Genomic DNA, 24,483 nt, shown 5'->3' with positions numbered 1-24,483 from the left:
TATCAAGTGCTTTCTTCAGAGTCAGATTTACCCGTCTGGGGCATCTGTTAAAGATAAGAAGACTTTGAGGAGACTATCTGGCAGTTTCTACCTCAATGGCGATGTGCTTTATAAGAGGAATTTTGACTTGGTTTTGCTCAGATGCGTGGATAGACACGAAGCAGACCTGTTGATGACTGAAGTCCATGAGGGTTCATTTGGTACTCATTCTAATGGACATGCCATGGCTAAGAAGATGTCGAGAGCATGCTACTATTGGCTGACAATGGAGTTTGACTGCTGCAAATATGTGAAGAAATGCCACAAGTGTCAGATTTATACGGATAAGATTCATATTCCCCTGACACTTCTGAATGTTATTTCATCACCATGACCTTTCTCTATGTGGGGAATTGACATGATTGGCATGATAGAGCCAAAGGCGTCAAACGGCCACATGTTTATTCTCGTAGCAATTGATTACTTCACCAAGTGGGTTGAAGCGGCATCGTATGCAAATGTGACCAGGTAGGTGGTCATGAAATTTATCAAGAATCAACTCATATGCCGTTATGGTGTTCCAGATAAGATCATTACAGATAATGGATCTAACTTGAACAACAAGATGATGAAAGAGCTGTGTAGCGAGTTCAAGATTGCACATCATAATTCTTCTCCTTATAGACCTAAGATGAATGGGGTTGTTGAAGCTGCTAACAAGAACATCAAGAAGATTATCCAGAAGATGGTTGTTACGTATAAAGATTGGCATGAGATGCTGCCATTTGCTTTGCATGGTTATCGTACATCTGTCCGCACTTCAACAGGGGTAACCCCTTTCTCCCTAGTATGTGATATGGAGGATGTGCTCCCCGTGGAGGTTGAGATCCCATCAATGAGAGTCCTGATGGAAGCCAAGTTGACTGAGGTTGAATGGGTTCAGAGTCGTTATAACCAGATGAATTTGATAGAAGAGAAGAGATTGACTACCATGTGCCATGGTCAGTTATATCAGCAAAGGATGAAGAAAGCCTTTGATAAGAAGGTCAAGCCTCGTGTGTTCCGAGAAGGTGACCTCGTGTTCAAGAAAGTTTTGTCTTTCGCGCCCGATTCCAGGGGAAAGTGGACTCCAAACTATGAAGGTCCGTATGTTGCTAAGAGAGCCTTTTCAGACGGTGCTTTGATACTTACAACTATGGATGGGGAGGATTTCACTCGTCCTGTGAATTCAGATGCAGTCAAGAAATACTTCGCCTAAAATAAAAAAACAGAATAGCCTGCTAAGTTGAAAACCCGAAAGGGCGACTTAGGCAAAAATGAGCGTCTCGGTGGATTGAAAACCCGAAACGGCGATCCAGGCAAAAGTTAAAGACATATAAAAAATGAATATATATATCCCGCTAGATTGAGTACCTCACCCTGGGGCAATCTAGGCAAAAATTAGGGATTTGGCAAGTAACTGCATCCTGACAAGACTTTGTTCTACAACTGTCATCTGTCATAGATTCTCGCTCAGTCATCGTCAACTGAAGCTTCATATAGATTGGATTCAAAACAAGTGGAGAAATGGTCATTATGTTCAATGTAGCCCTTTTCCAATATATATCACCAATTTCAAATTTGTAAAGATCCATGGAGTCTTGCCATTTGCAGACTACCATTCCATCAAATAAATTTGAGCCTTTATCCAATTCTTTGCACTCTTATTTGTTTCTGCTTAACAAATGTTTGCATGTTTTAATTGATAAATATCATTGTTTTAAACAAAAAAAGTTTTTGTAAAATGTTTTTAAACAAAGTGAACATTCACAATGACTGAAAGGATGAAATGGAAAGTCTTCAGTGCTCTCCCAAGGATAGTATGATCTTCAAAAGGGTAAGGCATTTGTTCATGTTCCTAGCATACTTGTATCCTCTTCATCATCTTTCAGGTTGTCTCCTCTATGAGTGCAAAAGAAGGTAATACACCACCTAAATTCCCCAGATTGTCGGGAGTTTTGGTCTCGGTCTTCTAACTCCCCAGTGAGTCTGGGTCTAGCATCTGTGTTTTATCAAATATATGGTTGTCATCCCTTATGTGGATTAACCTAAAATCCCTTATAAATTGATAAAAGTTGATATGCTAATCTTTTCGAGGAAGTTTGGTTTTTCCCTCATTATGATTGGAAATCTCCCGCAGATTGAGCAGGAATGCCCATCATGAGTGGAAAATTTTCAACAGGTTGGTTTGTAGCTTATCCCCGGCGGATTCGCATACAAATTTTCCTCCAGCAAGTTTGCTTACCACTCGTCCTCAATAGGTTTGCTCACCTCAGATTTTCCCCCCCAGTTGGGTCGCCAGCAGATTATCTCCAGCATGATCGTCTGCAAGTTATCCCCAGTTTGGTCATTAGCAACCTTTCCTCTGTGGAGTTGCCTGATCAGAGCCTGATGTATTTGCTTCCTCCTTCTTGGATAGCTTCCTCCTAGCAGGGATGGTGTTGAAAGTGATTATTTCCTTCCCCAGCGGAGCAGTGGTTCCCTTCTCCTCGGCAGAGATTGTTTCTCCAGCAGATATGAGGAAATGCGTTAATTATTGAAACTTCTGTGTAGTGGTTGTTCCCCATAGATTTCCATATCTCCCCTTTGATAAGTTCCCCAGTAGGGTTGCTTCTACGATGGATCTTATCCGTGTTAAGCCCCCTGGCAATAGCTCTATAACTTCCCCAGCTGAGACTTTACATGATTCTAGTTTGGCGTTGGAACTTCGAGGAAGATGTTGTGTTTCCTTCCCCAGCGGAGTGATTGGTTCCTTCTCCGCAGCAGAGATGTTCCTTCAGTGGTAAGAAGTGAATATTTGATTGATGTGTTTCTGTTTGGTGGTTGTTCCCCATAGAATTTTGTATCCCCTGATAAGGTCCCTAGTAGAGTTCTTCTCTGATTGATCTTATTCATATCTCTGCGTACTGTTGGAAGATCCCCAATTTTGGTGGTTGTGATCTTTTGCTGATCCCCAACAATGGACTCTGTCCATTCCCCTAGCGGTGGCCTTGCTCCTCGGCAGTGACTCTGTTTGATCCTCAGCGGTGATTGGTGTTTCCTGGTATTTGTCGCTCCCCACCAGATTGGAGTTTCTCCTGTGGGCCTGGCTTTCTCTTTTGAGATGTTGTACCGGATGTCTGTCCATTGACTCTTGGACCTGTTTGTGTTAGATATGTTTGTTTGTCAGCATTAATCATACATAAACCACGCATATACATGCATAATTATAGCATTCAGATATTCATGTTGCATTCTTTGCCATATATCTTTGCTTGTTATCTCCTACTGTTTGGTGATACATATTTCCCCAAGCAGATGTCGGTGTCTGATCCCTCCATATAGAGTCAGTCCTATAGGCAGAAAATGTCAATCTTTCCTCCTATATTCCCCACTGAGTTGTGTCCTCGTGGATGATTATTGTTTCAGTTTCCACCCAAAATATGTATTGGGATGGAATTACTCCCCCTGAGTTATAACCTCATTGGATTGAGTTTTATTTCATTGTGTTTCTCTAGTTTGTTCCTAGATTGACCCCTTTCTTGTTATTTCCCCTACAGTTCCCTGCGGTTCAGGTGACCAATTGCTCAGTAAACAGTAATTGTTCATTCTCTCCTCAGCGGATGTTGTGGCCTTCTACCCAGTAACCGGTGGTTGTAAGTCCTATTTTTGTGGCCTTCTACCCAGTAACCGGTGGTTGTAAGTCCTATTTCTGTGGCCTTCTACCCAGTAACCGGTAGTTGTAAGTCCTATTTCTGTGGTTTTCTACCCAGTAACCGGTAGTTGTAAACCCCATGTTGTCCCCTTGTAGAGTTAACCCCTGATTTTGTTCATCCTAACCGATGACGGGTATTTTCTCTTCTGTGATTTTCTACCCAGTAGCTGGTAGATGTAATCCCCTATTTGTTGGTTATCTTTATCCAATATTCGGTATTTATATTCCCTCATTTTTTGAGTATACCACCCAGTAACCGGTGATATATCTCTTGGATAGTTGCTCTTATTAAGCAATTTATCCCCCGCGAGTCATCTTTCATTTACCTCGTGTTTGGTAATGATCGTTTCTCCTTTGGATTGATCGTCACTTTATACCCAGTAACCGGTATCCCGATGTCCTTTCTTTTCGGTCGATTTATCCTTTATTAACCCAGTAACCGGTTGTGGATAATCTTCCATACGAGTATGTTATCTACGTTCTGACGGTAATAGATAATATATCTCATACTCCCTTCTGTCGAAGTCTTTTTTCTTCCCCAGTTGAGTAAGATTCGTATTTCCTTATGGAATCGAATGTCCGTCCTGTAATCGAGTTTGTTGTTTCAACCCTCCTTTCAGATGATGAGTGTCTTGGAAATATTCCCCAATTCACGCTTGGTTGGTCACCTATTATATGCCCAGTAACCAGTATCCCTGGTGTTCCTTCCTTTCTGCTCCCTATTATGACCTTTTGTCCCCTGCGGAGTCAGATCTTTCCTGAGTTGAAATATACCTGTTAAGGTTTTCCTCAGATGTTTTGGATGATTGATATCTCTCACCCTTATACCGGTCTTAGATATTCTTTCTCCCTGAGCATGTTGTTCTCTCACCCTCATACTGGTGTTTTGATCACATGTCTCTTTGAGCTTATTACCCAGTAACCGGTAATATCTCATTGTTTCTTCCTCGGCTGAGTCCTTTGTGGATTTCCCCGCCCGAGTCCGGATTTTTATCCGAAGTATCCTTTGTGGATAGTTTGCTGTATTGGCATATTCCCCAATACATGCATCGTTGCATCAGCTCGAGTCTTTCCATCGATTTATTTTCATGGAATTCCTTCGTGTCTCCCAGCCAATTCGAAGTCGTGACCTGCTCACGCATTCTCCCCTTTACTCCCCAGTAAAGTCCCTAGAGTCTCTGTCCCTAGTGAGTGTATTACTCCTTTAGATTTTCAAGTTTCTCCTGATTTCTCTTTCTTTGTGGACATATATCCCCACAGAGTATTTTTTGCATACATACATTTACATCATGAGGTCTCTTAGGGACCATAATTCGCCTCTTTGTTATTATTTAAGCCCATTCTACCCCATCGAGACGAAGATTTTAACCTTCATATCGCCGGCTAGAATGACCTTAAATAGGGGCATCTGTAGGACCCTAATTTTGGCCCTAATATCCCTCATGGCATCATATCATTGCTCTTTGCATCTTGCCTCAAGGATCATAGCATTTTGGCTCCTTAACCCTTGGGTTGGGACTTGTGTGGGTTGGTTTGAGACCACCAAGCATGCTTGAATTGTATATTATTGCTTTTCTTATTTTGTTTACTAACCAAAAGCACAAAAATATGTCACTAACATCTTTTGTTTTGAAGCCTAAGCAGTCATGTGATCCAAGGCTCCTAGGAGGCCCCTATGCCCATTGAAGTGGCCAGATGAAGATGAAAGCAAGCATGACAATGGTTCACAAAGCTCTAAATAATCATACATGCCTCCCAAGTATCTCAATTTGTCAATTTGATCAAGATAAACCAAAGGGCTTGAGGAGTGTTTCCCAAGGAAACCCTAATTCAACTGTGCATTGACTATGCCTTGCTCATAAAGCAAACTCAACCTATGATCAAATAAAATCAAGTTAAGTTCTTTCATTCATCATTTTATGAATATATGAGCCCATGTGAGTGTCCTCAATCATTTATTCATCAGGATTTGAAGTTTGGCTTTGAGAAGTTGATCAGTCAAATCATCTAACTATTTGGAAATCCACTGAGACCTAACTTTTGATGTGTTTGTCAAATGAAGATGACCCCAAGAGAAAAACGGTTCTTAAGAACCATATGAACAACTTTCATGTTCATAAAAATTTCATTTCAAACTTGGAAAGTCATCATTCATTGCAAAACATTATAGGTCATTTTGACTGAAACCCTAATTTTGGGTCAACTTTCCAAGGACCTAACTCCTTCATTTTTTATGATTTTGAGGAGAGACCAACTGAATTGGAAAGTTTGAGATATCTACCTAAAATGTTATGTTAGACAAAATTTCATAAGCCTAAAAGAAACACGGGTGATAATACAAAACATTATAGGTCACTTTGGACCAAAGCCATTGAAATGTGAAAAACTCCAACTTCAAGTGCCCATAACTTTCTCATCAAAAATCCAAATGATGAAAAATTTAAGTCCAAATTGATTGTCTTCAAAATATCTACAACGTTGATGTTGGAGGTTTTGTCCTTTGAGGCTTGCATCATTGAAACAGAAGGGCTTGAAGTTGATCCATTTTGGCAAAATTTTCCATATACATGTTTTGTACCTTGAACTTCATGGCCAGTTTTCAATATTTTCCCAACTCCAAATGGATTTTTGTTCAACATAACATTTGTTCCTTATGTCAAGACCTTTCCAACCATTACCCACATGCCTATGTTTTAATTTTGTAAATGGCATTTTCGAAGAGGTGAAGTTTTGGTTTCAATTATGCATAACATGTTAAAATTCCATGCACAAGCTTTTGCATTGCCATTTGCATGTCCAAAACTCATTCATTTGTGTTCAGCATGCAAAACCAATTGAGATTGGGCCTCACATGCGCCTTTAATTCTTGCAATTTACTTTAATGCAATTTAATTTCTTGCTCATTAATTCATTTGTATTTGCCCTTTGCTCACGTGAGGTCATGTTTATGCTTATGCAATTTGCCTTTTGCTCACTTGAGCACATTATTGTGTATATACTATTGCCTTGTGCTTGTTTTGTTTTGTTTGTGTGAACCCAATGCAAAAGGAGAAAGGACTTAGATTTAGGACCTTACCTATGCTAAATGAAGTTTCAAGAGAAACTAGGCCTCATGCCTTTAGAATGCTATAATGTTGAAGAGCAACTAGGCCTCATGCCTTTAGAATGCTTAATCTTGAAAGATGAATTGAAAGGACTCCTAATTCTAAACTCACTCTTGTCCATTCTTTTATTGCATTGTGGAACCTTTTGATTTGTGTGTTCTTGTGATAGGGATCCCAAACTTGAGCTAATTAGAAGGACCATTGTCATGAGCATCCAAGATAAGAGAGACCAATCAAATTTGAAGACCCTAGGAGCTTGCTTGATTATTTGCTTGATTGCTTGAATTAAATTGCTTATTGCTTGCTAAGTCCAAAGGAAATGAGCAACTTGGATCATCTTTATGATCTCAAGAAGGGAACTCCAAGTGGTTTTATTTCTCTTCCCTCATCTTTGCATGTTTAGGACCTAGCCCTTCTTTTCTTCTCTCCACTCTAACCCGAGCCAAACTTTTTGTGCAAACATTGACATTGTTTTCAAAAAATTAGAACTTAGGCATTATGCCTTTGATTTTTTCAAACTCTTTTCATAATACTTATCTTGAATTGAACTTTAAGTCAACTTTGACCTTATTTTGTGAATACTTTTCATTTGTAAATACAACTCACTCAAATTGTTTTTATGGTTCCAATGACCATTTGTGTTAAAGCTTTTCATAAACATTAGCTATTAGGTTTGAGTTATCATAGAGGTTGATATAATACTCACCTGTATCCTTAGTGATTGGACTATAAGCCTTCCATACTTATTATAGGGTGGATCCTTCACTAGTATGTTGAAGCTCTCCTCACATGCTGGATTTGTGGTTTTAGGTTGAGTTTTCTCCCTTTGATAACAAAAGACCTTAAGGCTTTTGACCAATTAATTCACCAACTTCTTTTAAGATTTTTACTCCGAACTACGAGGTTTTGATCCTACCTTTTTAAGATGGTACGTAGGCAATTGGTTTATCCATTCAAACAACAAAATTGTAAATAATTTGTATATTCTTTTCTCATCTCCCCAATAATGTTTGTACAAATATTTTCATAAATACCAATCTACCATACAACATTTGTAAAAAGGGATCCCTTAGAGTACTAAGGATGTTTTGGGTGCTTAAAACCTTCCCATTGCATAACCAACCCCCTTACCCAGATCTCTGACATTTTTATTAGTTTTTGATTTGATAAAACTTCTCGGTTTTTGTTCGCTTTCTAACCTTTCCTTTGGATAAATAGAAGTGCGGTGGCGACTCGAATTGTATGGTTTACTTTTGATTTAGTCGATAAATCTAAAGGTAACGAATACCCCGCTACAGGAAGGCCATGAGTAAGGAAGCTTTTGAAGCCATATTTGTACTACTCATCTATGGGCTAGTGTTATTTCCCAACATCGACAATTTTGTGGATGTGAATGCTATTAGGATTTTCTCTTCTCTTAATCCCGTTCTGACTCTGTTGGGTGACACTTATTTCTCTTTGCATGTGAGGAATGCAAAGGGTGGTGGTTCCATTGTGTGTTGTCTGCCTCTATTGTACAAGTGGTTTATTTCTCACTTGCCTCAGACGCTTGCCTTCAAGGAGAACAAGGGATTTCTACGGTGGTCTGTGAGACTTATGTCTCTCACTAATGATGATATCTCTTGGTATAATCATGTCTATGATGGTGTTCATATTATTGATTCTTGTGGTGAGTTCTCCAATGTGCCTCTTCTTGGTACGTGTGGTGGAATTAACTACAACCCTGCTTTGGCTCGCCGTCAGCTTGGGTTCCCATTAAAGGATAAACCTAACAACGTTTTATTCGAAGGCCTATTCTTTCAAGAGGGTAAAGATCCCCAGAACTTGAAGGATAGGATGGTCCGTGCCTGGCGCAAAGCTCATAGGAAAGGGAGGAAGGAGCTTGGTCCGACAAATTGTATTGCTTTGGAACCCTACACCTCTTGGGTGAGGAAGAGAGCTCTCGAGTACCGCATGTCGTATGAGTATCCGAGACCTACCCCTATGGTTATGGTTGGGCCTTCAATCCTCCCTAATCAAGGAGTAGAGGAGTTGAGAGACGAAGACCAGTCGCGTGCTTGGGTTCGTGAGTGTGAGGAACTTCTTCAGTAGCTCAAAGATAAGGATGCAGTGATAGAATTTCTAGAGCATTAGGTTATTGATGAGCCTGATAATGTAGTTACTTCTCTTCTTCCTTATTCATCTAGGTTTTGGAAGAGGAAGTATGATCAGCTTGCCAAGGAGAAGGTCGATATGGAAGCAGCTTATGAGAGAGAGGTGAAGAGACTTCGTGCAACCTATCTTCCGATCTCGAAGGCTTTGGACGATTGCTTCTAGGGCTCCATAGGATGTTCATTCTCCCTTTCTCTTGTATTGTATTTGGTTACCAAAACTGTATTCCTTCTTTGGTGAAGAAGTTTCCAAATATTATTACTATGAGTATTCCATATATGTCTCAAAAGTTGAACATTTTCAAATATTTGCTAATAGATCTCTAAAAGTTCCTCTGATTAAAAAAAACCATATGCACAAACATTGCATACTTCATATGCATAACCAGGTTTTGTTCTGAGCTCTTGATCAGTAGTCTAACTCTTTGCTCTTCATTTATTTTGAAGACAAGCTGACGCACCAGTACAATACTAAAGCGAATCATCCGAGGATAATGGAGCATCTAGAGCAAGATAACAAGGACTTGAAAGAAGAGATTGCTAGGTTGACTGCCATGATGGAGTCAGTTCTGGCCGCACAAAGCCAAGCTTCACCAACTCCTGCAACTCCTCCCGCGAGGACTATTATATCTGAGATAACGACTTCAACGGTGCCTGCTGCAACAGCCCACTTCGCTCCGTCTATGCCAGCTGGGTTCCCTTGGGGAATGCCTCACAATTTCATACCAGAGGGTTTTGCTCCTACTCTCGCTTCTCTGCCGGCATCTAGCCCGGTCCTGTCTGTGCCACCTCCCGTTGTGCACACCCTTCCCCGTGTTGAAGACACCATCTATCATTCCGAGCCATCTAAGGGACCGAATGTATATGAAAAGATGGATGAGATGAAAGATCAATTCCTTGAGCTGCACAAGGAACTGAAGACTTTGAGGGGTAAGGACCACTTTGGGAAAAGTGCCGCTGAGTTGTGCCTGGTGCCCAACATGAAGATCCCTATTAAATTCAAAGTGCCTGACTTTGAGAATTATAAGGGAAATACATGCCCGCTCAGCCATCTTGTGATGTATGCTCGCAAGATGTCAACACAGACCGACAACGACCAACTGTTGATCCACTACTTTCAGGATAGTCTGACAGGTGTTGCGCTCCGGTGGTATATGGGGCTGGAGAGTGCAAGCATCCGCACTTTCAACTATTTAGGCGAGGCCTTCGTTAAGCAGTATAAATGTAAGGTGGATATGGCTCCAGACAGGGACCAGTTGAGGGCGATGTCCCAGAAAGAGAAAGAGACCTTCAAGGAGTACGCCCAAAGATGGCGAGAATTGGCAGCTCAGATAGTGCCATCCCTGGAAGAGAAGGAGATGACAAAGGTCTTCTTGAAGACTTTGAGCTATTTCTATTATGAAAGAATGATCGCCAGTGCTCCCTCAGACTTCACCGAAATGGTGAATATGGGGATGAGATTGGAAGAAGGGGTCTGTGAAGGACGGTTGTCTAGAGATGACAGCTCCTCAGCAAAGAAGTATGGAGGCTTTACTATGAAGGAGGGAGAGACCCATGTTGTGTCCTACCATATTAAAAGAAGGCCATCTGTGAGGAGGAAGGATGTGCGTCCAGCTGTCAACCAACACCAGGTGGCTCATATAGCACCTATTTTTGGAGAAGCCCATCATCAACAACAACAACAACATCGTCAACAACAATAGGCCTACCAGCCTCGCACCAATAATAACACCAGCACCAACAACTACGAGAGGAAGAGGGTAACTTTTGACCCGATTCCGATGACATATGCTGAGCTTTATACTTCCTTGATTGATAGGAAGCTGATAACTCCACGAGATCCTCCTGCTGTACTGACTAATCCTCAGTGGTGGTATAAGCCAGAGCTTCATTGTGTATATCATTCCGGTGCTCCTGGACACGATGTGGAGAACTGTTACCCATTGAAGACCAAGGTGCAAGACCTTGTGAGAAGTGGGATATTGTTTTTTGAGGACGTAGGTCCTAATGTTAAGAAGAACCCATTGCCCGAGCATGGGAAAGCAGCTATTAATATGGTCCAGGGTTGTCTTGGCAAGTACAAAGTCATGTATGTGAATGACATAAGGCAATCCTTAGTAGAGATGCATAAGTTGTTGTGTGAACACAACCACTACGAGCATGACCATGATAGGTGTCAGGTGTGCACTATCAATGAGAGAGGATGCCGTCAAGTAAGAAAGGACATCCAAGAGATGATTGATCAGGGGATGATTGAGATACTTCAGAATCATAAGGAGGATGAAGTTGATGTTATCACCCCCGTATTTAGAATTCCTGAGCCTGTTGTCGTCAAATATGATGGCAACAAGAAGAAGGTATCGCCCACTCTTGTGATTAAGCCAACGGGCCCTGTCCCATATGCATCAGACAAAGTTGTTCCCTACCGATATAACACAGTCATGCTGGAAGATGGAAAGGAGGTGTCGTTGCCCTCAACTTTCGTAGTGAGCATTTCAGATGTTAGCGGTGTGACCCGTAGTGGTCGTGTTTTCTCGGCGCAGCCGAAACCCCATGAAGACATTGTGAAGAAGACTGTTGTTAATCCTGCCGGTCCCGTAGGGACTTCTTCTCAAAATAATCCTGTTCCTGTTATTGACCCTGTTGCTGTCAAGAACAATAACACTCCTATCCTGGTTGGCCAGTCTGGCATTTTGAAAGAGGATGGTGATGAGATGCTAAGGCTCATCAAAAGGAGTGAATACAATGTTGTTGATCAGCTGCTACAAACTCCATCAAAGATATTTGTCTTATCTTTGTTGATGAATTCTGAGCCACACCAGGAAGCTTTGTAAAGGGTGTTGGACGTGGCATATGTGGACCACGATGTCACAATCGAGCAGTTTGATAGCATTGTTGCAAATATAACCGCTTGCAACAACTTGAGCTTCTGTGATGCTGATCTTCCCGAGGAGGGAAAAGACCACAATTTAGCTTTACACATATCTATGAACTGTAAGGATAATGCCTTGTACAATGTGTTGGTGGACACAGGGTTATCACTCAATGTGTTGCCAAAATCCACTCTTGCTAAACTTTCATATCAAGGGCCTCCCATGAGGCAGAGTGGAGTGGTTGTGAAGGCGTTTGATGGATCACGCAAAACTGTGATAAGCGAATTAGAACTCCCGATCAAGATTGGACCTAGTGATTTTCAGATCACTTTCCAGGTCATGGATATTCATCCGTCTTACAGTTGTTTGCTTGGCAGACCATGGATTCACGAGGCAGGCGCCGTGACATCCACCCTACACAAAAAGTTGAAGTTCGTAAAGAACAAGAAGTTGGTGGTGGTAGGGGGAGAGAAGGCTCTCTTGGTCAGTCATTTATCTTCCTTCTCTTATATTGATGTTGAGGATGAGGTTGGGACTCCGTTCCAAGCCTTATCTATTGCTGAGCCTTCAAGGAAAGGACTTTCTTCATTTGTCTCCTATAATGATGCGAAGTTGGCAATTGAGCATGGTGCAACTACTGGTTTGGGGAAAATGATTCAATTGGAAGATAACAAGTCCCGAGCTGGCATATGGTATTCTTCTGGTGTTTCCAATGATCGTGGGTTGTTCTAGAGTGGAGGTTTCATCCACACTGTTGAAGATCAGGAAGCTGCTGCCATTGTCGAAGATGATGAAGAGGAAGACCTTGGCAACTTTATTATACCTGGCGGAATCTGCAATAATTGGGTCGCTGTTGATGTTCCAACAGTTATCCACAAGTCAACGTAATGTGTTCATTTTGTTTGAAAACCCTTCTCCCATGCCAAAAGGAGAAGTGAATACATTGTTGGCACAATTTGATTAATACAATGATATTCATCCAATAATCACATGTTAAATGCTTGTTCTTCCAAATTATTTCCCCTTTTTGCTTTTTGCATGAAATTGGTGATCATTATAAAACCCGAAAAAGAGAATAAAATTAATCTTTTCATCTGCATAATGATTTGCCTTGTTTGAATTCTGAAATCTCTTTTATACTCAAAATCATTATGCTGGTTAATCAAACCCATTGAACATAATGATCCAACACCATCTCCCAACTTTGAGTTCCCTGTATTTGAGGCAGAAGAAGATGATGTTGAAGAGATTCCTGATGAGATTACCCGTCTGCTTGAGCACGAGGAGAAGATCATTCAGTCGCATCTTGAGAATCTGGAAACAGTCAACTTGGGGTCTAAAGACTGCATTCGTGAAATGAAGATTGAGGCACTCCTTGAAGATTCTGTTAAAAAGGGGTTGATTGAGTTGCTACGAGAATATGTCGATGTCTTTGCCTGGTCATATGAAGACATGCCTGGTCTAGATACTGATATCGTGCAACATTTCTTGTCATTGAAGCCTGACTGTGTGCCTGTGAAGCAGAAGCTTAGGAGAACTCATCCTGATATGGCAGTAAAAATTAAAGAAGAAGTTCAGAAGCAAATTGATGCGGGGTTTCTGGTAACTTCTACATATCCTCAATGGGTGGCCAATATTGTGCCCGTGCCCAAGAAAGATGGAAAAGTCGGAATGTGTGTGGATTACCGTGACTTGAATAAAGCTAGTCCGAAAGATGATTTTCCTCTACCACACATTGATATGTTGGTAGACAATACGGTTAAATTCAATGTCTTTTCATTCATGGACGAATTTTCTGGTTATAATCAGATTAAAATGGCACCTGAGGATACGGAGAAGACAACATTCATCACACCTTGGGGAACATTCTGTTATCGAGTGATGCCCTTAGGTTTGAAGAACGTCGGAGCCACGTATCAACGCGCTATGACTACCTTGTTTCATGATATGATGCATAAGGAGATCGAGGTGTATGTTGATGATATGATTGTAAAGTCGAAAACGGAAGTTGAACATGTAGAACACTTGTTAAAGCTTTTCCAGCGTTGGAAGTATAAACTCCGCCTGAATCCGAACAAGTGTACATTTGGAGTCCGTTCTGAAAAGTTATTAGGCTTTATTATCAGCGAGAGAGGTATTGAGGTTGATCCTGCCAAGGTCAAAGCAATACAAGAGATGCCTGCGCCAAAAACTGAGAAGCAAGTCCGAGGTTTTCTTGGCCGCTTGAATTACATTTCGAGATTTATATCCCACATGACTGCCACATATGCGCCTATATTCAAGCTCCTCCGGAAAGATCAGTGTCATGATTGGACCGAGGATTGCCAAAAGGCCTTTGACAATATTGTCGCAACGCGAAAAACAACCGGCGGAAAAAACAAGTTTACAGAGCCGCCACCGACGCTATTCATCCTATGACGGAAAGGAAGCGCTGGACTAACCTAAGAAATGGGAAAGGAACGGTCTTACGACCAGAGATTGCAAGGTACGGGAGTCAGTTACGCAAGGGGAAGGTATTAGCACCCCTCACGTCCGCCGTACTCGACGGGATCCACGCTCAAAAGAATGGGAAAAGGTTGCTAAATAAATGCTCAAAGAATGCACACACACTGGAATAATAAAACAAGTGAAAGAAGATGGAGGAAGGGGACTCGGCAGGATGTCGCATCTTGGGCCTACGTAGTTTGTCAGAAACAAACATCAGAGTCGACGTAGTTCGGGGAAATGGGAAACATGCTCGATAGGATATCGCATCCTATGCCTACGTATCTTCTTTATTCAGAGGAAGAATCAGAACACTCGTAGTTCGGCTAACGCACGCCGAAACAAACACCGAAAGGAGACGCTGAGACGTCAACAGAAACTCAACAAGGAAACAGAATGCCAATAGATGGACTTATATCCGACTCCAAACAAAGGCAAACAAGGAAACAGACTGCCAATAGATGGGCTTACATCTGACTCCAAACACACACAAACAAGGAAACAGAATGCCAATAGATGGACTTATATCCGACTCCAAACACACAAACAATCGCTAACCAGCGAGCACCAACGCAAAAGGTTATCAGATCAACAAGCTAATAGGGAGTCTGGAACTCGAGCCTAATAGTTGTCACACAAACACACACAAAAAGAAAAAGGTTGCCCGGAGAGATCTCGCACAATCTCCTGCCTACGTATCTCATCTGGTATGAGAATCAGGGCGACGTAGTTCCCCTTAACAGGGGAGAAACTCTCTCCTAACCAGAGACCGGGGAATAACAAACTAAATGGGAGACTGACTCGAGCCTAATAGTTGTCATGCAATCTACAATAGCCCTAGGTTGAGGTATCTAAACATAACCTAACTCGCACAAGAAGCAAGTCAAATAAACAGCAAATAGACATGTATGAAAAGCAAACACACAAGCAGTCATCACACTCTATATACAAACAAGAGGCTCAGGAAAATGGTTGGGCTTTAGTCAAGGGGTCATATCAACCTCGACAAACAAGCCAAAACTGTAGGGGTATACTGAAGCTCTTAACCACTAACATTGAGAGTTAGGGTGAAGCTGATGAAAGGTAATGAGGGTCAGACCTCATGCTCTTAACCCTGGCCAGGGTGAGCTTAAATTAAAGAATGTGTGGGGATCCAGAAAAAGGGACCCTATTCCACTTGACTGACACTGTACAAGATCTTGGGTTAGGTTCAAGAGCATCAGCACGTAGTGCGAGCATAATGAACGACTCAACGAATAATAGGGGACTGGCTACTAGTCCCTTCTATCTGTCAATTGCCTCTTCACTTAGGAGGACTTAACAAGTAACATGCCTCAACAAGGAGGTCTTTGGCACAAATATAAACAATCACAAACATTGCCTCTTAAGGAGGACTTCAGCCAAATGCCTGCCAAAAAAGCGACAGGGCTTCCAGACTACATGGAGTTAGAAGGCTAAACAACCTCAGTGGTGTATCAACCACACTCCAAAGCAAAGCAAATCAAGCTAATAGCGACTAATGTACCTGTACAAAAGCCAAACAGTCAATATCATATTCAGACAAATCAAATAGACAATCAACAGTGGGACATTTCCAATATGTACACAATGCAAGTCCTAAATGCAAGCATTCAAGTGATTCCATCACATCAATGGACCTACAACACAACAAGGATTAGTGTACAAAGTAATTGGCATCTCAAGTAATGAGATTACATCAACCATTAGAGCTAGATGCTTGAACCTGAAATACAAAGCTAAATTGGTGAGTACAAACTACTAGTACCAAGACTAGGGTCAAAGGCAAAGCAAAAAGCCAAAACAGAAGTTGATATTTCACATGAAGCACATTCAATCCAACAAGAAAATGTCCTAAAAAGGATCAAAGCCAAATCAAAAGGCAAAACCCTCAAATAATCAAGATAAGGCAAGGGCAAACAATGTGATCAAAGTTGGACATTCAAATCATAAAATCCCAATCAAATCAGAAACACAACCAATGATCATGAAATTTTTTATGTGCACACAACATGTTATGGAAAAGCATCATGCCAAAAATGAAATCTAGAAGAGGTCAAATGGCCTAGGAATGAAAATGCACAAGTTGAATGCCAAACATGTGACACAAATTGTCACACAACATGTCCATGTATCCAAAACAGTGATAACAAATGCTAAAAATGCCAAACCAATTCTCAAAAATCAGGCAACATGTTAGGATCAAGCATGTTAAATTTCAAGGCAATTGGACAATCAATGAGCATTTCACAATCAATTGAATTAAGCATGGCAAATTTGCATACATGTTCAAACACACAATCTCAATTAAAAAACCAGAAGCAATCAAATCACACAAATGACATCTAAAAATAATAGACATCAAAACAATTAAGTGAAAAAAAAATTGGGAGCAATTTGGATTAATTTCCTATTTTTGGTGATTTTTGCAAGTTGATGAAAATATATTGAAATATGCATGAGAAATGTGGAGGGAAAACAAAATTCAAATAATAAAATCCACAAAATGCACTCAGCAGGACTTGAGCTCAGGTCTATAGGGTGAACAAGAGCGCTCATGAAAATATATTCACAAACATACATTGCCTGGAATCGAACGCAGGTTCTCAAGGTCACAAAATGCGCTCAAAATAATTAAATGGAATTGTCTACGCCAGGGATCGAACCAAGGCATGCTAGGTTCCAAATGGCGCTCAATAAAACAATTGAAAAATGAAGAAATGCATGGCGTTGGATTCGAACAGAGGACCATAAGGTCACAGGCGCGTCCAAAAGAAAATAAATCAAACACACTTTGCCAAGGATCGAATAGAGGTTGTTGTGGTTGAAGGCGCGCTAAGGCGAAACGACGTCGTTTCGAAGCACAAACCCTAGCCTTCAACAGGCGGTGGCGGACGGCTGAAACAACCGTCTTCTCCGGCCAGCCAGGCGGAGCGCCACCGTCCAATTTTCCATAAATTGCCAAACCTTACATCATTCGAAAGATCTCGCCACGAGGATCATGAATCCACAAACTTCTAAGCCTAATTCCTAATACATTTCACGAATCGAACAAAAGAAATTTCATGCACCAAACTTTAAATCCATATATCTCACTCAATTCTCAACCAAAATTAAAACTATTCATATCAGCATTCTCACCACAACAAGATCTATAAGATCATGTACATGAATTGGAGAAATAAGAGGTTCGAATTTTCACCAACCTATTATGCAGTGATCAAAAACAGTGGACTCAAGTGCTCCAAATGATCCAAATCTTCTCCAGCAACCTTGATATGAAGCTCTATGCACAAATCAACACTTGACACGGCCTAGATCTTGCTTAATTTGAACTTTCCATCGATATGCAAATGCACTTGAACAGCTCCAAACCTTGCTCAATTGCCACAAAAAATGGATGAATCCTGCTCAAAACTCCATGAGGATGAAGGATCTATCAAGAAATTGTGTGCTTGTGTGAAGAATTTTTGAATTTCAATGAGAGAGAATTTTGGAGGGAAAAGAAAATTCTAGATCTAGAATTATGATTATGAGAAAATTCTGTTATGATTTGTTATTTATATGGTCCACTAATCACAATTCTAATCCCAATTAAGCTTGATTAATTAAAATTAGTGAAATATGGAATGAAATGCAAAAAATGAATAATGAGCTTGTATGGCCATGCACCACGTGAATAGTAGCATGCAAATGCTTGGACTCACTTAAAATCAGCCAATGGACAATTTTTGAATGGTATTTGGCATGCATGATGAACCAATTTTGAATTATCACATTTCCCTCCAAAATGCACATGAATGGACACATGATCATATGAACTCGTTTCATGCAATGCAATGGTTGATTTGGAAAATATAGGTCATGAGAAGCATTTTGCAAAAAGAGTGGACCAATTTGGAGTTTTGGATCAAAAGTTATGGCATTTTGAAGTTCCATGTACATTGTGCAATCATCTGGCCATAACTCCTCAACCATTCATCAGATGCTCATGATCTTGGACTTTTTGAGAAGAGAAAATAAAGATCTTCAACTTTCATGTTCACCAAAAATTCATTTGAAGCTTCTTTGATGTTGCAAAGTCAAGTTGAATGTGGATCAAAAACTTGCCATTTTTGGAAACTTTCAATTACAGATCACTCCATTTTTGGAAACTTTTGTCCTGACTTCAAATTCTTCAAGATAAATGTTTGAAATAACAAATGAACCTCTTTTGAACATGATTGAGATGGTGAGACTCATTTCCCCACCTCATAGCCCTCAGTTGACTTTTTAGTTGACTTTCAGGTCTTCAGATGACCCTGCAATGCCCTGATCAGCCCGAGCCTCAACCACTTGGGGAAATGGCTCAGAAATGAAACCCTAGCCCATGTAAGCTCAATATCATACTCATGTGATCTCCATCTCAATAGAATGCCTCATCTCCTTGAGAAACCCTGGTTGGAAGAATATCACTGATTAGGGTTGACCAGAGGTCAAAACCCTAATCAAAAGGGACTGAGCAAGCACAATGAAACCCTGGATGATGACATATCCTTGATGATGATGACATATCATTGCAATAGGATAATGCATAAGACCATTGAAAGATCAAGAAAACCCTGACTGAAGCACCAACCCTCAGATGGTTGACAATCAATCCACAGAAACCCTCAGGCTTGAATCATGTAACTTCCAATCTTCTGAAAAGACTTTGGGAGGATGACTTCTTATTATCATATGATATGCAATATGCAAATGCCTAATGTCCTAAAACATGAAATTCAATATGCTAAACTAGTCCCAAGAAGAGGAGGGCAAATTTTGAGGTGTTACAAGTATCAAAAAGTATTTGTCTGAGCCTCTAATTCTGTCTCCGCCAGTTGAAGGAAGACCGTTGATTATGTACTTAATAGTGCTTGATGATTCCATGGGTTGTGTCCTTGGTCAGCAAGATGAATCAGGAAAGAAAGAGTATGCCATATACTACTGGAGTAAGAAGTTCACTGACTGTGAGTCTCGGTACTCAATGCTTGAGAAGACATGCTGCGCTTTGGCTTGGGCTGCTAAGCGCTTACGCCAGTATATGTTGAATCATACGACTTGGTTGATATCCAAGATGGACCCAATCAAGTATATCTTTGTGAAACTTGCTTTAACTGGGAGGATTGCCTGTTGGCAGATGTTGTTATCTGAGTATGATATTGAGTATCGAGCTCAGAAAGCTATCAGAGGTAGTATCTTGGCTGACCATTTGGCACATCAACCAATTGAAGATTATCAGTTTGTGCAGTACGATTTCCCTGATGAGGAGATTCTGTATTTGAAGATGAAAGATTGTGATGAGCCTACACTCGATGAAGGACCATAGCCTGGCTCCCAATGGGGTATGGTGTTTGACGACGCTGTTAAACAATATGGAAATGGTATTAGGGCAGTGATTATTACTCCTCAAGGCACACATTTTCCTTTCACAGCAAGGCTAACTTTCAAATGCACGAATAATATGGCGGAGTATGAGGTCTGTATTATGGGTTTGGAAGAGTGTATTGATCTTAGGATCAAACATCTTGATGTTTATGGTGATTCGGCCCTTGTTGTTAATCAGATTAAGGGTGAATGGGAGACGAATCAGCCTAGCCTTATCCCATACAGAGATTATGCGAGGAGGATTTCAACTTTCTTTACTAAGGTTGATTTCCATCATATTCCTCGAGATGAGAATCAGATGGCGGATGCTCTTGCTACGCTTGCTTCAATGATTGTGGTGAAGTATTGGAATGAAGTCCCCAATATTACTGTGATGCGCTTGGATAGACCGGCTCATGTGTTTGCAGTTGAGGAAGTAAAAGATGATAAGCCATGGTATTATGACATCAAGTGTTTTCTTCAGAGTCAGACTTACCCACCTAGGGCATTTGTTAAAGATAAGAAGACTTTGAGGAGATTATCTGGCAGTTTCTACCTTAACGGTGATGTGCTTTACAAGAATTTTTTTGACATGGTTCTACTCAGATGCGTGGATAGACACGAAGCAGACCTGTTGATGACTGATGTCCATGAGGGTTCATTTGGTACTCATTCCAATGGACATGCCATGGCAAAGAAGATGTTGAGAGCAGGCTACTATTGGTTGACAATGGAGTCTGACTGCTGCAAATATGTGAAGAAATGCCACAAGTGTCAGATCTATGCGGATAAAATTCATATTCCCCCGACACTTCTGAATGTTATTTCCTCACCATGGCCTTTCTGCATGTGGGGAATTGACATGATTGGCATGATTGAACCAAAGGCGTCAAACGGTCACCGTTTTATTCTCGTAGCTATTGATTACTTCACCAAGTGGGTTGAAGCGACATCGTATGCAAATGTGACCAGGCAGGTGGTTGTGAAGTTTATCAAGAACCAACTCATATGCCGATATGGTGTGCCAAACAAGATCATTACTGATAATGGATCTAACTTGAACAATAAGATGATGAAAGAGCTGTGTAGCGAGTTCAAGATTGCACATCATAATTCTTCTCCCTATAGACCCAAGATGAATGGGGTTGTTGAAGCTGCTAACAAGAACATCAAGAAAATTATCTAGAAGATGGTTGTTACGTACAAAGTCTGGCATGAGATGCTGCCATTTGCTTTGCATGGTTATCGTACATCTGTCCGCACTTCAACAGGCAACCCCTTTCTCTCTTGTATATGGCATGGAGGTTGTGCTCCCTGTGGAGGTTGAGATCCCATCAATGAGAGTCTTGATGGAAGCCAAGTTGACTGAGGATGAATGGGTTCATAGTCGTTATGACCAGTTGAATTTGATTGAAGAGAAAAGATTAACAACCATGTGTCATGGTCAGTTATATCAGCAGAGGATGAAGAAAGCCTTTGATAAGAAGGTCAAGCCTCGTATGTTCCGAGAAGGTGACCTCGTGCTCAAGAAAGTCTTGTCTTTCGCGCCCGATTCCAGGGGCAAGTGGACTCCAAACTATGAAGGTCGATATGTTGTTAAGAGAGCATTTTCAGGCGGTGCTCTGTTGCTTACAACTATGGATGGGGAGGATTTCACTCGTCCTGTGAATTCAGATGCAGTCAAGAAATACTTTGCCTAAAATAAAAAACAGAATAGCTCGCTAAGTTGAAAAACCGAAAGGGCGACTTAGGCAAAAATGAGGGTCTCGGTGGATCGAAAACCCGAAAGGGAGATTCAGGCAAAAATTAGAGACATGAAAAAGAAAATGAATATATATCCCGCTAGATTGAGTACCTCACCCTGGGGCAATCTAGGCAAATATTAGGGATTTGGCAAGTAACTGCATCCTGACAAGACTTTGCTCTACAACAATCATCTGTCAAAGATTCTCTTTCATTCATCATCAACTGAAGCTTCAAATACAGTGGATTCAGAGTTGGTGGAGAAACAGTCATTATGTTAAATGTAGCCCTTTTTCCAATATATATCACCAATTTCAAATTTGTAAAGATCCATGAAGTCCTGTCATTTGCGGACTACCATTCTATTAAATAAATTTGAGCCTTATCCAATTCTTGGCCCTCTTATTTGTTTTTGTTTAACAAATTTTTGCATGTTTTAATTGATAAATATCATCGTTTTAAACAAAATAAAGTTTTATAAACTGTTTTTAAACAAAATGAACATTCACAAAGACTGAAAGGATAGTCGAAACGTCTTTAGTGCTCTCCCAAGGATAGTACGATTTCCAAAAGGGTAAGACATTTGTTTATATTTGTTAGATGCCCAAAAGTGCTTATTTGAGCTATCATATGTGGGCATCTTTCACTCTATTTCCTTGCTAAAATGTCGAAACCACCTTTGTTTCTGATGAAATGCAATACAATGATAATCTATCTTGGTACCTTTGATTTGTGTGTTATTGTGCAGGAAGTAGGCATGAAATAATAGAAAATGAAGACACAAGAAATGTGGCAAAGGGATCAAATAAAACAAGCATTCATCAGCTTGCTCGCTAGGCGAGTGCTGTGGCGAAGCACTCGCTAGGCGAGCTTCCAGCGAGCGTGCAGTGAAAAGCTCCAGTATTTAACTGAGGCAAACATGACCACACTCGCTATGCGAGCTTCCAGCAAGGTGTCTGGCGAACACGTCCAGACTTGGTGAAAAGCGCAGCCAACACTCACTCGCTAGGCGAGGCTCTAGCGAGTTCCCAGCGAGCATTCCAGTAGCAAAACCTCTCAACCTCGCTGGGGCGAAGGTTGAAGCGTGTCCTTCGCTAGGCGAAGGTTGTGTTCGCTAGGCGAACATGACAGTCTGAGATAGGCTGTTTCTTTGGGCGCAGGTGCCTCAGGTGCCAAATTTAGGGGTTCGCTAGGCGAAGCAGTCTGCTCGCCTAGCGAACATGACAGCCCAGTAGATGCTCTATAAGTAGCAAGTGCCACTTTTGAGAGCCATACCTAGTTTTTCCATACTTTTGTACTTTTTCCAGATATTTTTACAGCATTGTTGCAAGGATCTTTTGTGACCTAAAAACCATTTCTCTTCATCTCTTAACCATCTTTCACAAAAAGAAGGTGGATTCCCATCCAATCTTGATTATTCGACTTGGATGTTGATCAACCTTCTTCCGAAACTTGCCGACCAAGCTACCATGAAAATGAGTGGCTAAGTCCTCCATTTGTCAAGGTTAGATATAGATGATCATTAGCTTTGTGTGTAAATGTAAGGATCTTCATTTGTAAACTCTTTAATGGTGAATCTATGATGAAAACTTTGTTCTTATTCAAAACTCTTTGTGTTGGTTTATGATCGAGAGATGTTTACCAACTCTTAACCTAGGTTTTCATCCAATCTTGTTTGTTAGCTAGAGATAGTAATGAATGATTTTGTTCACCATAAGGTTGAACCAAAAAGTTGTCATTTTGATAGATTGTGTTAGAGATAAACAATGGATCAAAATGGGAAAACTCACAATGTGTGTTCGAGAGAAACACATTGGGAGGACTTTGTGAAATAATTTATCATCTAAAGGAGTTTATAAGATTGTTGACCGAACAAATACATGCAAAGTGATCGTTGAACCCTAACTTTGACAATATTTCTCAAAGATTCAAACCAATACTTTTACCGCATTTTATGCAAGACACCGTGACAAACACCAAAACCCTATTGTTACCTTAAGTTAAGAATTAATACAACCATCGAAAGGCGGTGATATCTTACAATCCCTGTGGATATGATAACAAAAACCCGACACTTAAAATTACAGTCAACAAAATGGCGCCGTTGTCGGGGATTGTAAATTGATATTGCGAGCATCGCAATGGTTGCTTAATTTTTAGCTTTCGAATTTTTGACTTGTGCTTGTAATTTGTTTGGTTTAGTGTGCAGCTTACGTTTTATGCGAGGGCAAATCCCTGTGGACGAACTTCTTTTTGATCCTGAGATCGAGAGAACCGCAAGGAGGCTCAATAGCAAAACGAGACGTAGGAGGCAACAGGCTAGACAACGTCAAGAGCAAGGAGAAAGTTCTTCTACCATAAATCCACCACCATTCATACCTAACATGGAGCCCCCACCACCACCGCCTATTTCTACTCCATGCATAAACAGTCCAAGAAACACCGCTCAGTTTGCCAACCACACGGGAAGGCAAGCTGAGATGAAAACGGGAACTCTCAATTTATTATATGGAAGTCCATTCACCGGAATGGACCATGAAGATCCCTTTGCTTTTCTCACAAAATTTTATGAGATAGCATTGGCGGCCGGAGTGGATCAGGCTCAGGAGCTCCCGTTATTCCGAAGATTATTTCCCCACGCTTTGCTCGGCAAAGCAAAAGATTGGTACTTAGACCAAACACCAGCCGTCATGACAGACTGGAACGTGTTAGAAGAGAAATTCATCGAAAGGTTCTTCTCCCATAACAGGTTCATGGAATCCAAGACGGCCATCTCGGTGTTTTCACAAGGAATCAATGAATCATTAAATGAAGCGTGGGAAAGATTCAAATCCATGTTGCGGAAATCTAAAGGGCATGGATTTGATGAATTGACTCAAATCCATATCTTCAAAAATGGACTTCAACCAAATTGCAAGACGTTGTTGGATGCTACCTCGGGTGGCTCTTTATTGTCAAAAAGTGCCAAAGAAGCTACAAACATTATAAATCGAATGGCTCTAAATGATCTT

Source organism: Lathyrus oleraceus, chromosome 3, assembly GCF_024323335.1.
Source record: "Lathyrus oleraceus cultivar Zhongwan6 chromosome 3, CAAS_Psat_ZW6_1.0, whole genome shotgun sequence".
Lineage (NCBI taxonomy): Eukaryota > Viridiplantae > Streptophyta > Magnoliopsida > Fabales > Fabaceae > Lathyrus > Lathyrus oleraceus.
The sequence above is the reverse complement of the archived record's forward strand: the minus strand, read 5'-3'. Positions refer to the sequence as shown.